This window comes from Anabrus simplex, chromosome 14 (genome assembly GCF_040414725.1).
Source record: "Anabrus simplex isolate iqAnaSimp1 chromosome 14, ASM4041472v1, whole genome shotgun sequence".
NCBI lineage: Eukaryota > Metazoa > Arthropoda > Insecta > Orthoptera > Tettigoniidae > Anabrus > Anabrus simplex.
The window spans coordinates 38784283-38798845 of NC_090278.1; the positions used below are offsets into that span (position 1 = coordinate 38784283).

Consider the following 14563-nt stretch of genomic DNA (forward strand, 5'->3'; position numbering starts at 1 on the left):
CACCACCAGTGACGTAATTTCATTTTTAAGATTTCTAGTGGAATTTCAGGATCATGCCCTTGTGTTTTCTCTTTCCCCATGTCAAATTTTGCAAATTATCTATCCTTATGCTATTGGTGTTCTATCTGACAAAATAGTTAGAGCCATTGCCGAGCAATCTTCTATTGAGGATTTCCACGCCCATTTGCTAGCTAACTTCATCCCGGCTAGGGCCAGGTCCTCCCTTATTCAGAAATACTATTATCGGGTACAGCGCTTGGATGAAAACCTGGCAGACTTCATCCAAGATATTAAGTTTTATACTAGGGTGTTTGCTCTCCACTTCCCTGAGGATCACATCGTGCAAGCTATTGTTGAAGGGATTTCACCACCCTACAGGTCATATTTGTGTTTCGCGGCGTGCCCGCAAACCTTCTCTGAACTGGAAGCATTAGCCGTCTCTGCGGAAGGAGTTAGGTATGCCGATTCCTTGCGTGTGGCGAAAGAACCCCCGCCTTCCTTTAGTAACACTCGGCCTCCACCTCGCCGACCAGTCAATCCCCGTAAATGTTATGCTTGTGGGTCGCCTGACCATCTGCGGAATAAGTGTCCTCTGATCAAGTCAAGTGGGACAAGGAATGGAGTAGGGTCATCACAAGGCTGTTTTAAGTGTGGGGCCTTCTCACATATCGCCAAGAATTGCCCAAACTCAAATAGCACCCCCTCCTGCTCAACTTCTGGTGCAAATTCCAGCTATTCCAATAATAAAAAGTGACTAGTGGCGTCGGCTGAGCCGACTAATCCATCTTCCCGAGACTTAGCCCCTAGTAAACAGGTTGTAAATGCAGAGAACGACCAGCCTTCAAATTCATCTTTTGAATGCCCTAAAGAGTGTCTTAGGATTGCGGCGGATACCCCCGCACCTGTTCCTTTTCTTAAGATTGAGTTAAATAACGAGCCTATAACAGCTCTCTTAGATTCAGGCAGTGTTTGTTCCATTATTTCGGCTGATTGGTATTCTAAATTGAAATCTGTTTGTAAACTCCCTGACTATGTCTCTTCTCCTGTTCAATATGTTTCGGCTAATTCATCTCCATTAGAAATTCTAGGTTCCATACATGTCAAAATTCGGGTTTTTAAATTTACATGGAAGATCAAATTGTTTGTGGCCAAGCGTTTGTCTTGCCCCATCATATTGGGAGCGGACTTCATTTCTCACACTGGTCTTGTGCTCGATCTCCAGGGTAGGTCGTGCATATTCAAATTTGCGTCCAATTGTAGAATTCCCTTGTTAAAGTGTAATTCTGTATCATGTTCATCTATTTCGCCTACCCAGGATGAGATGTTGTTAGACCTTAGACATCTACCTGAGGAGCAGGCTGATAGTATTCGGAAACTGTGTCAGTCGTTTCCCGAGGTGTTCTCTGATACTCTTGGTGTTACTGACCTTATTGAATACAAAATTGAGGTCACGGATTCAATTCCTGTCCGTTTTCCACCGTATAGGCTATCTCCACCTAAAATGAAGGCTCTGAAAGAAATCATCGATCAGATGTTGAAGGATGGTATTATTAGGCCCTCTAAGTCAGCGTATTCTTCGCCTATTTTTCTAGTCCCGAAACCCCAAGGAGGCTTCAGGCCTGTCATTGATTACAGGGCTCTCAATCGGAAGGTGGTGTTGCAATCTGTGCCCCTTCCCGACCTTCATTCTTGCTTTTCATGGTTTCGTAAGGCCAAGTTCTTCACCATCTTGGACTTGAATCAGGCCTATAATCAAATTCCCCTTGCCGAAGAGTCTAAACATCTTACAGCGTTTGCCACGGACTGGAATTTATATGAATACAACCGCGTGCCTTTCGGGCTCCCCACGGGGGCAGCTGTGCTCACTAGGCTACTAGATAGGGTCTTTTCCGACATCAAATTTGAGTACTTATATCACTACTTGGATGATGTCGTCGTATTTTCCGAAACCTTTGAAGAACATCTAGATCATTTGCGAGAAGTTCTCAATCGCCTTCGTAAGGCTGGGTTAACTGTTAAGTTGTCCAAGGTTGCCTTTGCTAAGCCCTCTATGTCATTCCTAGGGCATATTGTGTCACCTGATGGTGTAGCAGTCGATCATTCTAGAACACAGGCCATCCGTGAATTTAAACCTCCTAAGGACATCAAAGGTATCGCTAGATTCATTGGTATGGTGAATTTCTTCAGGAAGTTTATTCCTAACTTCGCTAATAGAGCGGCGCCCTTAAACCTTCTTCGTAGGAAAGGCATCAAATTCGAGTGGGGACCTTCTCAACAAGCCGCTTTCGAAGATCTTAAATTAGCTCTCTGTAATGCCCCTGTACTTGCTATGCCTGATTTCTCGAAGAAATTCATCGTCCAAACGGACGCGTCGTCGTCAGCTGTAGCTGCAGTCCTTCTTCAAGAGACTGAACTAGGGAGGCGTCCCATCGCCTATGCATCTAGGACTCTATCGGTTCAAGAAGCCAAGTATTCCATCTATGAGCTCGAAGGGTTGGCAGTCTTATTCGCCTTAGAAAAGTTCCGTCTCTATCTGGAACATGTCAAATTCGACCTGGAGACAGATAATCAAGCCTTAAGCTGGGTCTTAGGTAGGCCGCGTCGTACTGGTCGTATAGCCCGTTGGGCCATCCGTATTTCTGCCTTCCAATTTGATGTACGACATATCAGAGGTACCGAAAATGTTGTTGCTGATGGACTCAGCCGTATGTTTCATAACGACGTCGAGACCCACGAACCGGTCGATAGTTCATCACCTTCCGAGTCCATACTATCTGGTGTTAATGCCATCTTAACAGGTGCTCCCATGCTTTTTAGGGATATTGAGAAATACCAACGTGAAGATCCGACGCTGGCTCCTATAATGGAAACCCTTTCTTCTGGGGAACATGTTGTCCCTTATGTTCTGAGGAATGGTGTTCTATGTTGCCCTTCGAGGCATGATAAGTTGATGAAAGTTGTTGTTCCAGCGGTTCTTGTACCTATGATCTTCAAATACTATCATGAGACCCCATTGGGGGGGCATCTTGGAATCTTTAAAACTCGTGAAAAGATTCGTGAAATGTTCATATGGAAAGGTATGGACGGTGAAATTCGAGAACTTGTAAAAGCTTGTAAATCTTGTTTGATCAGTAAACCCACCATGTCCACTAAAGTAGGCCTTTTGTCTTCTCATCAAGCGTCGCGCCCCATGGAACGCCTGTATATCGATTATGTGGGACCCTTCCCCCAGTCAAAGGGTAATGCCAACAAGTTCATCTTTGTGTGTGTAGATGGTTTTACAAGATTTTCCTGGTTATTTCCGACTAAGCTGGCTACCGCTCAGTCCACCATTACTTGCCTAAATTCTATTTTTGCTTCTTTTGGTCCGTGCCAATACATTGTATCTGATAATGCTAAAGCTTTTACATCAAATCTGTTTCGTAAATTCTGTTTTGACTTGTCCATCTCTCATGTAACTACATCTGCTTATTACCCTCAACCATCTCTGGCTGAACGGGTTAACCGCAATCTCAGGTCCGCACTTATTGCCTATCATCATGAAGATCATTCTAGGTGGGACACGTCCCTGCATTGGTTAGCTTTTGCTTTGAATTCGGCGGTTCATGAATCTCACAAATTTACTCCAGCTTCTTTGATGTTTAAGTTCGTTCCCAACACGCCGCTCTCTAACCTCTGGTCTCTGAATGACATTCTGCCCGAGACAATAGATCCGGACAACATTAAAGATCTTTGGAAGAAGGCTAAAGCTAATCTTAAAGTGTCTCATGAAAAGGTTAGGGAAAGGTATGATCGTGGACGGAGACCCACCACTTTGAAGGTAGGTGACCAGGTTATGGTCAAAAATTTTGTTCCCGCGGGCAAGCTTGCCCCCAGATTTCATGGGCCTTGTATCATTCTCGATTTTCTTACGCCGGTTACCTTATTGCTAAGTAATCCAGCCACCGAGAGGATATTTAGAGTTCACCTGTCCCAGGTGAAACCGGTGTAATTTCTGTGTTAACTTGCTCCATATTATTTTGAAAGGATATGAAGGTTATATTTTTTTTGAGTTTCACTTTTAAGGCATTCTGCCCCTTCTGTAATATTTTGGTTTTAGATGTAAGCCTTATGTAAAACCTGCCCCGACCCGTTAAACTGCCATCCTGTTCTTGCCACGGCCATTACCACGCTCCCGTCTCCTGCTCCTCTCTACACAGTGGCTTAATGAATACCATGAATATCTGCACGCCGCTGGCCCCTCACTCTCTCTACAAGCCTGTACCCTCAAAGAAAATAATTGTCCAACACAATTCTGCCGCCTAGCTTTAATGTTTCAGCGCCCCCGCAGCCGCGCAGCGCCGTGCAGCGACTGGGGAGGGGGATGGGCCCCCTCCTCTCCAGCGAGGACGACATGTGCACGGCGAGCCGGAGCTCACCTCCCGGCCAAGGCTGATGTGCGGCGCACGACCTGCTACATGCCCGCAGCCTGTATCTGTTCACCGCGGGCGCGGCGTACTTCAACACCTCTGCTCCCCTCATAGTGCGGGCGAGCGGTATCTCAGGGTACTTGAGGGGTCCGAGCGGCCTCCGTTGGACGCAAGCTGCAACGGCCGGTCTGGCCATCCGACTCAATCTACATCAACTACATGGACAGTCACCATAAGCAATAATTACATTTGGGAATTTAACAACAATATTTGGTGGACATTGCAAAACTTTTCTTCACTTTTAAGCATTAAAGGTTTATCTTCAGAAATTCAACTACTACAACAGAAAAACTTTACTGCACCGGCAACAACAAAATTTTGAAATTGCAACCAAATTACTAAAATCTTATAAATGCTTCCGCAATTAATCTTAATATCAACATCAAAACTTGGACCTTATTTTGGAAACAAAGTTTATGTTCTTCTGTGTTACCCCTTGGAGGAACTTTTGGGGGGGGAGGTCTGTACCGGGCGGTACACCTCTACTCTGTTTATTTAAAAGTTGCGCCAGTTGAAACTCCTCTTCTGGAGGAAGGTTGAACTTTATCTATTCTATTAATTCTCTACTTTCTCAGAAGATGTCACCACGTGGAAAATTTTGAGTTTTTGAACTGTGTCACTTTTGATGTGTTTTTGTTTCGCTTGAAGTAAGAAGTGTGAACTTTCTCTTCTAGAGGACACTACTGAAGAATTACAATAGTGCAACCTAGTGCGAAATCAAAGAACTATTTTGTGGGAGAAATTTTTATTTCAAAAGTTTGTTTCTTGTTAAATTTCTTTCTGTTATTGTTTAAGTTGGCTGTATACCCCTCTTTTTCCCCTAGTTTGGATCTAGCCAATCCCGAATTTCTTTAATTAATTTTCCACCAATAATGTGTTTCTTTTTCCTCTATGTAGGGGTTTCTTTTCCCGAACCAATAAAGATTTTGTGGGAGGGTGTTTTATTTCCCCTAACGCCTAGAATCTTCCGCGAGGGGATATAAACTGCTGATTTTGGGGTCTCCGGGCCACTTCTGTTCCATCTTTCAGTGTATTAAGTTCATTGCAGGAGGCGGGAAGCGCCTCTTTCCTCGGCAGCGATCTACTACCAGGTAATGGCCTATTAATATCTTCTTTTCTTGCTAGGTCGGCAGTTTAACTCTCGCGGCGGGTTCGAAGCGTTTTCCATCATGTAACCTTTTCCTAAAATGTAACTACTCTTTTCTTCTTTTCTTGTAAAGTTACATATTGGGATAGAGAGTGCTAACCCTCTCGAGCTCCCACTCACATTCGTTTTGAGGTGAACTTATTTTCTCAAACTTTTCTTCGTTTATGTAATGTAAAGTGTTCTTCTCTAAGTCACCTCTGTAGTATGGGATTAGCCCTTGCGTTAGTGGCCCAGAGCCAGATTAGGTTTTAAAAGCAAAGTGTATTAGGAGTGCAAGTTCGCCTCCTCTCAAGTCGTATTTTAGAGGTCATGTATTAATCTTTTCTCACCTAATAGACCTCAGTAGGTTGGGTATTTTACCCCTGTGTATATGTCCTTTGAGGACAACTTGAAAGTTGAGTTTGGTGTGGTCTGGGAGAGGCTTAACTTTAAGAGCGAGTGGCTCTTTTCTAAAACTGAGAGTTGTATGCCTCGAGGAGGCTTTGCTGTGTAATTTGGAGCTTGGGCTCCAGGGTTTGAGTGGGGTCTTCTACCCCTTTTGTTGAAATTGGTATATCGTAAAGTTGAGCTAGTTGCTCAAGAATTGTGTTTTCAGGGCTCGAAGCCCAAACTCTTTAATCCCTGTAATTGTACATTTCAAGTTGTATTTCGGCTACTAAGTACCTGTTCTATTTGTTGTTACCTAATTTTGAAAAGAAAATATAACCTTGTTAAATTTTAAAATTTAATTTCTCTTTAGTAGCTTGAGACCTATTCACCACCCAGCACCTTCTTTCATGCTTAACTACCACAAAAACGCGGTAACAATGAGAATGCTTATATCTCATAAACTGAAGATTTTACAGTCATGAAAATTGGTTTTTGGAATCTCCTTTAAAAATAAAGAAGCACAAACTTTTGGTTTTTAGAAAATCTATTTAAGTGGGTGAATTTTTAAAATGAGTGTATCTGTAGAATGTCTCAAAAAACGTAACATGTTACAGAGGTGAAAACTGCTATTTGGAATTTCCTGTATAAGCAAAGGAAAATCCATAATTTGTTTTTGAAAATACACTTAGGGGGAAGTATTAAAGGGAGTGAATTTTTAATATGAGCATATCTACAGTATATCTCAAAACTTGACATATTACAGACATGAAAATAGGTATTTTTGTCTCTTTTAAAAATAAAATAATACATATTTTTTTGTTTTCGGAAAAACACTTAACGGGGTGGGGGTGGGTAAAAATTTCTGAAAGGGAGGTTGAAATATTTTTAGTAGGATACTGGTATCTCCAACGCTGGAGATGTTACAGATGTGAAGATTAGTATTTATAATCTCATTTAAAAATAAAGAAACACATACTTTTGGTTTTTAGAAAATGCACTTCCGTATGGGGTTCAAATGAGTGTTAGGTCAGGAAATAAATAATAATTCCCTCAAAACCCTTTGACGTTCGAATTGAGGGCATATTTTACAGCTGACAGTGGACTCTCCAAAATGTAAAAATTTGAATAATAACTTTCAGTTTAACACCGTATCGAAGGACAAAAGCGTGAACAAATAAATGTAAAGCCGTAAAGTCTAGTAATGAAATTTTCAATAGGTGGCCACATTTTTGTTCCTTCGTCCAATACAGTGTTGTCTGCGGGAAAAATGTAGGATGTCGTCTAACTTTCATTGTTCATCTGAACCATGTTTCCATGGGTCTTTAAGTTTTCCTGGAAAATGTCCCGGAAAGTGGCCATATAAATGTCGCTAGCCGAGGTCGTTGGGATCGCACGCGCCAGCGCAGAACACAGGACACAGTACTTTCGGATTACGTATTAATCTGTGCCCCCCCCCCTCCCAAGGCGCAACAGCCCTTGAAGGGCCTTGGCCTACCAAGCGACCGCTGCCTAGCCAGAAGGGCTGCAGATTACGAGGTGTCGTGTGGTCAGTACGATCCTCTCGGCCGTTATTCTGGGCTTTCTAGACCGGGGCCGCTATCACACCATCAGATAGCTCCTCAATTCTAATCACGTAGGTTGAGTGGACCTCGAAACAGCCCTCAGATCCAGGTAAAAATATCTGACATGGCCGGGAATCGAACCCAGGGCTTCCGGGTAAGAAGCAGACACGCTACCCCTACACCACGGGACCGGCATTAATCGGTATGTTATATAAAAATATTGTTACTTGTTTATAGTTTACAATACAACTTGAATACTGTATATTTGACTGTGTAATATGGAAAAGAGAACTACTTAAATAATACGTGAAGCGGCGATTAGAGGGGGGCGAGGAGGGGGCAGTCAACTTTTGTGGGGAAAAACTACATTTTTATTCCATTTTAGCCGGCTGACTAACTTTAAGTTTCGACTGATTGATGAACCTAAGAGTTATTAAAAATCGCCTGAAACTGTAAATTATATTTTGATAAAGGAAATTAGTATAATCCCTATTGTTTTTTCAGGCAATTTCTTTCATTATCAAGGAAAATATTTAGTGGAAATACGCACAAACTGTCGTTCGTTGCGGCTAACAGATTCATACAGCACAGCAGGGGGTAGTATGTTCTGTGGGGAAGGGTAGCAGGGGTATATTTTCGTCAAGGCCATGGATCCCGAGGTATGATTCACCCTCTTGCCGTACGCATTCATCAGTCTCACTCAGCCAATGTGTCTGTTACCTTCTTCGTGTGTAGACAAGTACTAAATGATCTTTTAATTGTGTAATGTTTGTCTCTTTGGTGAAAGTTGTATTGTATAGTACTATTATTACCCCCACTTAATTTGGTAGACTCAACTTTTACGTAGCAATAGAACTCGCTCAGACAGCATTAAAAAACCTTACCATTATGTGATTTATTTTTGCAATATTTATGTCCCCCCCCTCCCCCACTATAGGCCGTAGCCCTTAAAGCCAAGTACATTTTGTTGTCTATAGACCTACATTTTTGTGCCCTCCCCCCACTTCTAATTCCCAATCACCGCTACTGCGTTCGACTAGACAACACTGCACGATCGACGTGATATATTATGTAAAGGAGTGGAATCGGAGGTAAGGCTTTTTGCGGATGATGTTATTCTCTATAGAGTGATAAATAAGTTACAAGATTGTGAGCAACTGCAACGTGACCTCGAAAATGTTGTGAGATGGACGGCAGGCAATGGTATGATGATAAACGGGGTTAAAAGTCACGTTGTGAGTTTCACAAATAGGAAAAATCCTCTCAGTTTTAATTACTCCGTTGATGGGGTGAAAGTTCCTTTTGGGGATCATTGTAAGTATCTAGGTGTTAATATAAGGAAAGATCTTCACTGGGGTAATCACATAAATGGGATTGTAAATAAAGGGTACAGATCTCTGCACATGGTTATGAGGGTGTTTAGGGGATGTAGTAAGGATGTAAAGGAGAGGGCATATAAGTATCTGGTAAGACCCCAACTAGATCACCAGGATTACCTGATTCGAGAACTGGAAAAAATCCAAAGAAAAGCAGCTCGATTTGTTCTGGGTGATTTCCGACAAAAGAGTAACGTCACAAAAATGTTGCAAAGTTTGGGCTGGGAAGACGTGTGAGAAAGGAGACGAGCTGCTCGACTAAGTGGTATGTTCCGAGCTGTCAGTAGAGAGATGGCGTGGAATGACATTAGTAGACGAATAAGTTTGAATGGCGTTTATAAAAGTAGGAAAGATCACAATATGAAGATAAAGTTGGAATTCAAGAGGACAAATTGGGGCAAATATTCATTTATAGGAAGGGGAGTTAGGGATTGGAATAACTTACCAAGGGAGACGTTCAATAAATTTCCAATTTCTTTGAAATCATTTAGGAAAAGGCTAGGAAAGCAACAGATAGAGAATCTGCCACCTGGGCGACTGCCCTAAATGCAGATCAGTATTCATTCATTCATTCAATCCGTGTTCAGAAATAAGCGATATCTACCGTCTGTCGCTTCGCCGTTCCCATATCTGACAACCGCGCAGTTTTCCTCACCCGCCTAATTCAGTCGCCGCATGTTTAGTAGTAAAGTTGAAGTGCTTTCATGTGTAGGCAAGTCAGCAGGTATCTGCAGTTTTGATCTAATTGTCTTTAGGTCGGTTCTATGATGTTGTGTGCTTACCGGCCGCTAGATGACACCGTTGTCTACGTCTGTGGTAGTACTGCCTTCGTGATGTACAGGCCGTACTGTACCCGATGATGTCACGCAAAAAGGCGAACTGTTTCCTCCGTTCGACATGTGCAGTGCAACGACATTATACAACTGCATTTTTTAATTATTAAATATTCACAAATGTTGAATTAATATAACATATGAGATCATTAACAACTGTAATCGCATTTTTTTTTTTTTGCTAGGGGCTTTACGTCGCACCGACACAGATAGGTCTTATGGCGACGATGGGACAGGAATGGCCTAGGAGTTGGAAGGAAGCGGCCGTGGCCTTAATTAAGGTACAGCTCCAGCATTTGCCTGGTGTGAAAATGGGAAACCACGGAAAACCATCTTCAGGGCTGCCGATAGTAGGATTCGAACCTACTATCTCCCGGATGCCTAATCGCATTATAGCTCGTAAGTCAGGTCTATGTAATTTTAGAAGAAGTAGGTTTGAAGTGTGATCTACGCGGTCAAAGCTTGAGTGTTTTACTTATCAATGTAATCAACAAATAATTATTATGCATTAATACAAATATGGAGACAACAAACGTATAATAATAATAATAATAATAATAATAATAATAATAATAATAATAATAATAATAATAATAATAATAATAATAATAATAATAATAATAATAATAATAATAATAAACTTTACCTCCATACCTCTAGATGACCATAAATACAGTAGCTTTCTTGTTTTGTATTTTCCTTGACAGTTCTGGCACTACCTTTCAGACCCTTTCTTCCACACAAACATTTGTATAATGTTTCTGTTTAGGAATAGCCCATGTTTTCCCAAATATTAATACATCGACTAGCAAGATCTGTTAGTTACTTCCCACATTCACGAAAATTGCTGAGGAATAACTTCTTAATTATTACGTAAGTATTAATTATTGTTGCATTGCTTCTAACATCTAAATATACCGGGCGAGATGGCTGTGCGGTTAGGAGCGCGCAGCTGTGAGCTCGCATCCGGGAGATAGTGGCTTCGAATCCCACTGTCGGCAGCCCTGAAGATGGTTTTCCGTGGTTTCCCATTTTCACACCAGGCAAATGCTGGGGCTGTACCTTAATTAAAACCACGGCCGCTTCCTTCCTATTCCTGTAAAATTTTAAAATGTATGCATAAAAATACAAAAATCATTTAACTGAAGGTTAGGATTTATAAATTGCATTTAGTTGTATATTTTTAGACTGTGAATTGCTCTTGCATTAATTTTAGGGAGAAAGGGCAGCGCGTACTCAACATTACTAACATAGGATATAACCGCATGTAGATTCAGTTCGTTACTGTCCACTTTTATGCTTGTTCTGTATCAACAATACAACTCCCTGCTGTAAATCTGGGTAACAAGAAAGTCAAAAAGCAAAACTCAGCATCAGTTCGGAAAAATAAGTGAATCATACTCCTTTATTCTTCGTAACGGGTACATTTTCGCTAGGGATTTTCGTTTTTCATAAAGGTATCCCGCCTTCATGCGAAGAAAATGAAAATATTAGTGTACATTTACTTGTATGCTGGCCCCGCGGTGTAGGGGTAACGTGTCTGCCTCTTACCAGGAGGCCCAGGGTTCGATTCCCGACCAACTCAGCGATTGTTACCTGCATCTGAGGACTGGTTCCAGGTCTACTCAGCCTACATGATTTCAATTGAGGAGCTACCTGACGATGAGATAGCGGTCCTGGTCTAGAAAGCCAAGAATAACGGCCGAGAGGATCCTTCGTGCTGACCACACGACACCTCGTAATCTGCAGGCCTTCGAGCTGACCAGCGGTCGCAAGGTAGGCCATGGTCCTTCGGGACTCTTGCGCCATGGGGATTTACTTGTATAGTTGTACTTTCGCCGTGGTACGCACATGTTCTTACCATCGTGACAACTGCAAAATTTCACACCCTGTGTTTAAATTTGCAACACATTTTATTTCCGCAAAAACATGTTATAAGATAACAATTAAATTAATAAATTCCATGAGAAGTATTACGTCCCTTGAATTTATATTACTCACCACGTGAAGATACCATACCTAACCTAAACTCTGAGGTCTCATTATCTTAATAACAGCTGTTTACGTAAATCCTGATGCGATAAGTTGAAACATGAAATATACTTAAATATAAAGTTTTGCCTTTCACAGTCACAGAATGATCCCAATCCTTATGAATTACATTCGCAAATACAACTTATAACATTCGCTTAGCTCGCCTCAGTTGATCAGCTGATGGGCTTGGCGCGCTTTCTACAGTACGGCCTGTATATTACGAAGGCAGTGCTGGTAGGTTTCAGCGTTATTAGATCAGTACAGCTTGTCCTGGGGCCTATTCCACAAAAGTATGGTCTTGTACATTACAAGTTACTAGTGGTTCTTGTAATGTATGGAGTTGTACATTTCGGTTCCACAAAAGATTGAAAGTCTCTTGTATATTACCAGTGAATTGTTACAAGTTTTACAAGTGACGACATGTCAATATACATACTACGTCATAGCATGAATGAGCTGTTTATCTTCGTATTCCATTCGTTGAATTAGGTTATGCTTGCCGCATTTATCGTAATATCGTATTTTAAGGTAACTTATGCAGCAAAGATTCAAAGAAATAATATTCCTGCGAATTTCTTAATGCTACGACGTTATTTTTCAGTTTATTTCTTTGATGATACGAAATTACTCCGTTATTATCACCCATCCTGTCCGGCTCCATGGCTAAATGGTTAGCGTGCTGGCCTTTGGCCACAGGGGTCCCGGGTTCGATTCCCGGCAGGGTCGGGAATTTTAACCATAATTGGTTAATTCCGCTGGCTCGGGGGCTGGGTGTATGTGTCGTCTTCATCATCATTTCATCCTCATCACGACGCGCATGTCGCCTACGGGTGTCAAATCAAAAGACCTGCATCTGGCGAGCCGAACTTGTCCTTGGACACTCCCGGCACTAAAAGCCATACGCCATTTCATTATCACCCATCCTGTTCTTCCGTGATCCTCGCATATGTTCCACGATAGTCTGACATACCTTGGTCTGTCATTAGGAATCACTTGCCTTGCCGCTAATAACGATATTCGGCCGCCAAACTTAATTGTTACGAAATTGTTAAAATGATGTCAAGAAAAACGAAGTTATTCATTCTGAAGGAAATAGAAAAAAGGAAATATATTCGTTTCGGTGCATTCAGCGAGATTCTGAAAAAACAAGACAAAATAAATGGTTGGATGGAAATATTTGACTTGGGAAAAGCTCATGGAGCTTTTGAGGGGAAAAGTTGGGCGTATGTAAGAGATTTTCTGCTCATTAATGATTCCAGGGATGTCCTTGGAACATGTTTGTTTAATATTTTCAGGCCAACGAACAATTTGAGGAAATTTTACATCATTTATTGCAGCTACCACAGAATGTATTGACCTACAGACCGAAGATTTTTTAGTAACTGTTGTTTAGCAGAGAGATTTATTTCTGTTCGTAGGATGTTTTAACCTATGCCCAATATCTATCAAAAGTTCTTCCACTTGTATTGTGCTTAACCTAAAACGTTCATTGTATTCAAATACAGTGTTAAACTGGAAGTTTATTCTTTCCCTGTACAGATGGTAGTTTTCATTTTCATCATCATCACTATCACTACTGCTAGACCACATATTTATCAAAATGTATCTGAAATAAGCATATTTAAATAGCACTAGTACATTTACGTAGTAATGTCCTTTCACTGGTAGAGAATACTTCTCAATTCACTAGTAAGTTACAAGTACTAGTACTTTCGTGGAACACACCCTTAAAAATTCACTGGTAATTTGTAAGTATGGAGTAGTAAAGTACAATTGTAGAAAATTCTTTTGTGGAACAGAAAATCTGGTATTTGTACTAGTTACTAGAGAATTTACTTGTAATGTACAAGACCATACTTTTGTGGAATAGGCCCCTGCTGCGACATGAAGATGACCGCGCCACTTTCTGTTTGCTCCAAGGGAGAACAGCGTTCCCTAATCCGTTGTTTGTGGTCTGAGGGTGTGTCAGGAGCGGAAATTCATAGAAGACTTTCAGCACAATACGGAGACAATGTTTTGCCACAACGAAGTGTTTACCAGTGGATTGAACATTTCAAAAGGGGTTGCACGAGCGTGAAGTACGAGGAAAGATCCGGGCGTCCATCTGTAGCTGTAACTGAACAAGTGCGTGATATGATCCTGAATAACAGACGAGTGACTGTTGATGACGTGGCAAACCATATGTACATTAGCCATGGTTCTGCATATGAAATCATGCATAACAGGCTTAACTTTTACAAAGTCTGTTCGAGATGGGTTCCAAAACAACTCAGTGAAATCCAGAAGCGCAATTTGTCAGCATCTACTGGACCGTCATGCTAACGAAGTTCTGAAACGGATCATCACTGGAGATGAAACATGGGTTCACCACCAGGAACCAGAGAGCAAACGTCAGAGCGTGGAATGGAAGCATCCCAGATCCCCAGTCAAAAATAAATTCAAGAGTCAACCTTCTACTGGAAAAGTGATGCGAGTGATATGCTGGTAAACAAGCTGAAACCTGCAATTCGCAACAAAGGCAAAGGTCGATTGTCGGAAGGAGTTATTTTGTTGCATGATAATGCGCGTCCACATACCGCCACCTACACCGCTCAAACTCTTCATATGCTGCGTATAGTTCCGATCTCGCTCCGTCAGATTACCATCTAGTTTGGTCCACTTAAAAATGCGCTAAGTGGTCGTCCTTTCAGCTCCGATCAACAGGTGAAGGGAACGGTGCGTACGTGGCTTGCTGCGCAGCCAAAAACATTTTTTGCAGAGAGTATCAGAAAGC

The 14563-nt window shown here is 41.7% G+C and overlaps 1 protein-coding gene across 1 annotated transcript in view; it reads left to right on the top strand.

The window, feature by feature from the left end:
- LOC136885238 (adenylyl cyclase 78C) overlaps positions 1 to 14563 on the top strand; it is a 1041122-nt gene that overhangs the window by 916911 nt on the left and 109648 nt on the right. The gene's annotated exons all lie outside the window — the stretch shown is intronic.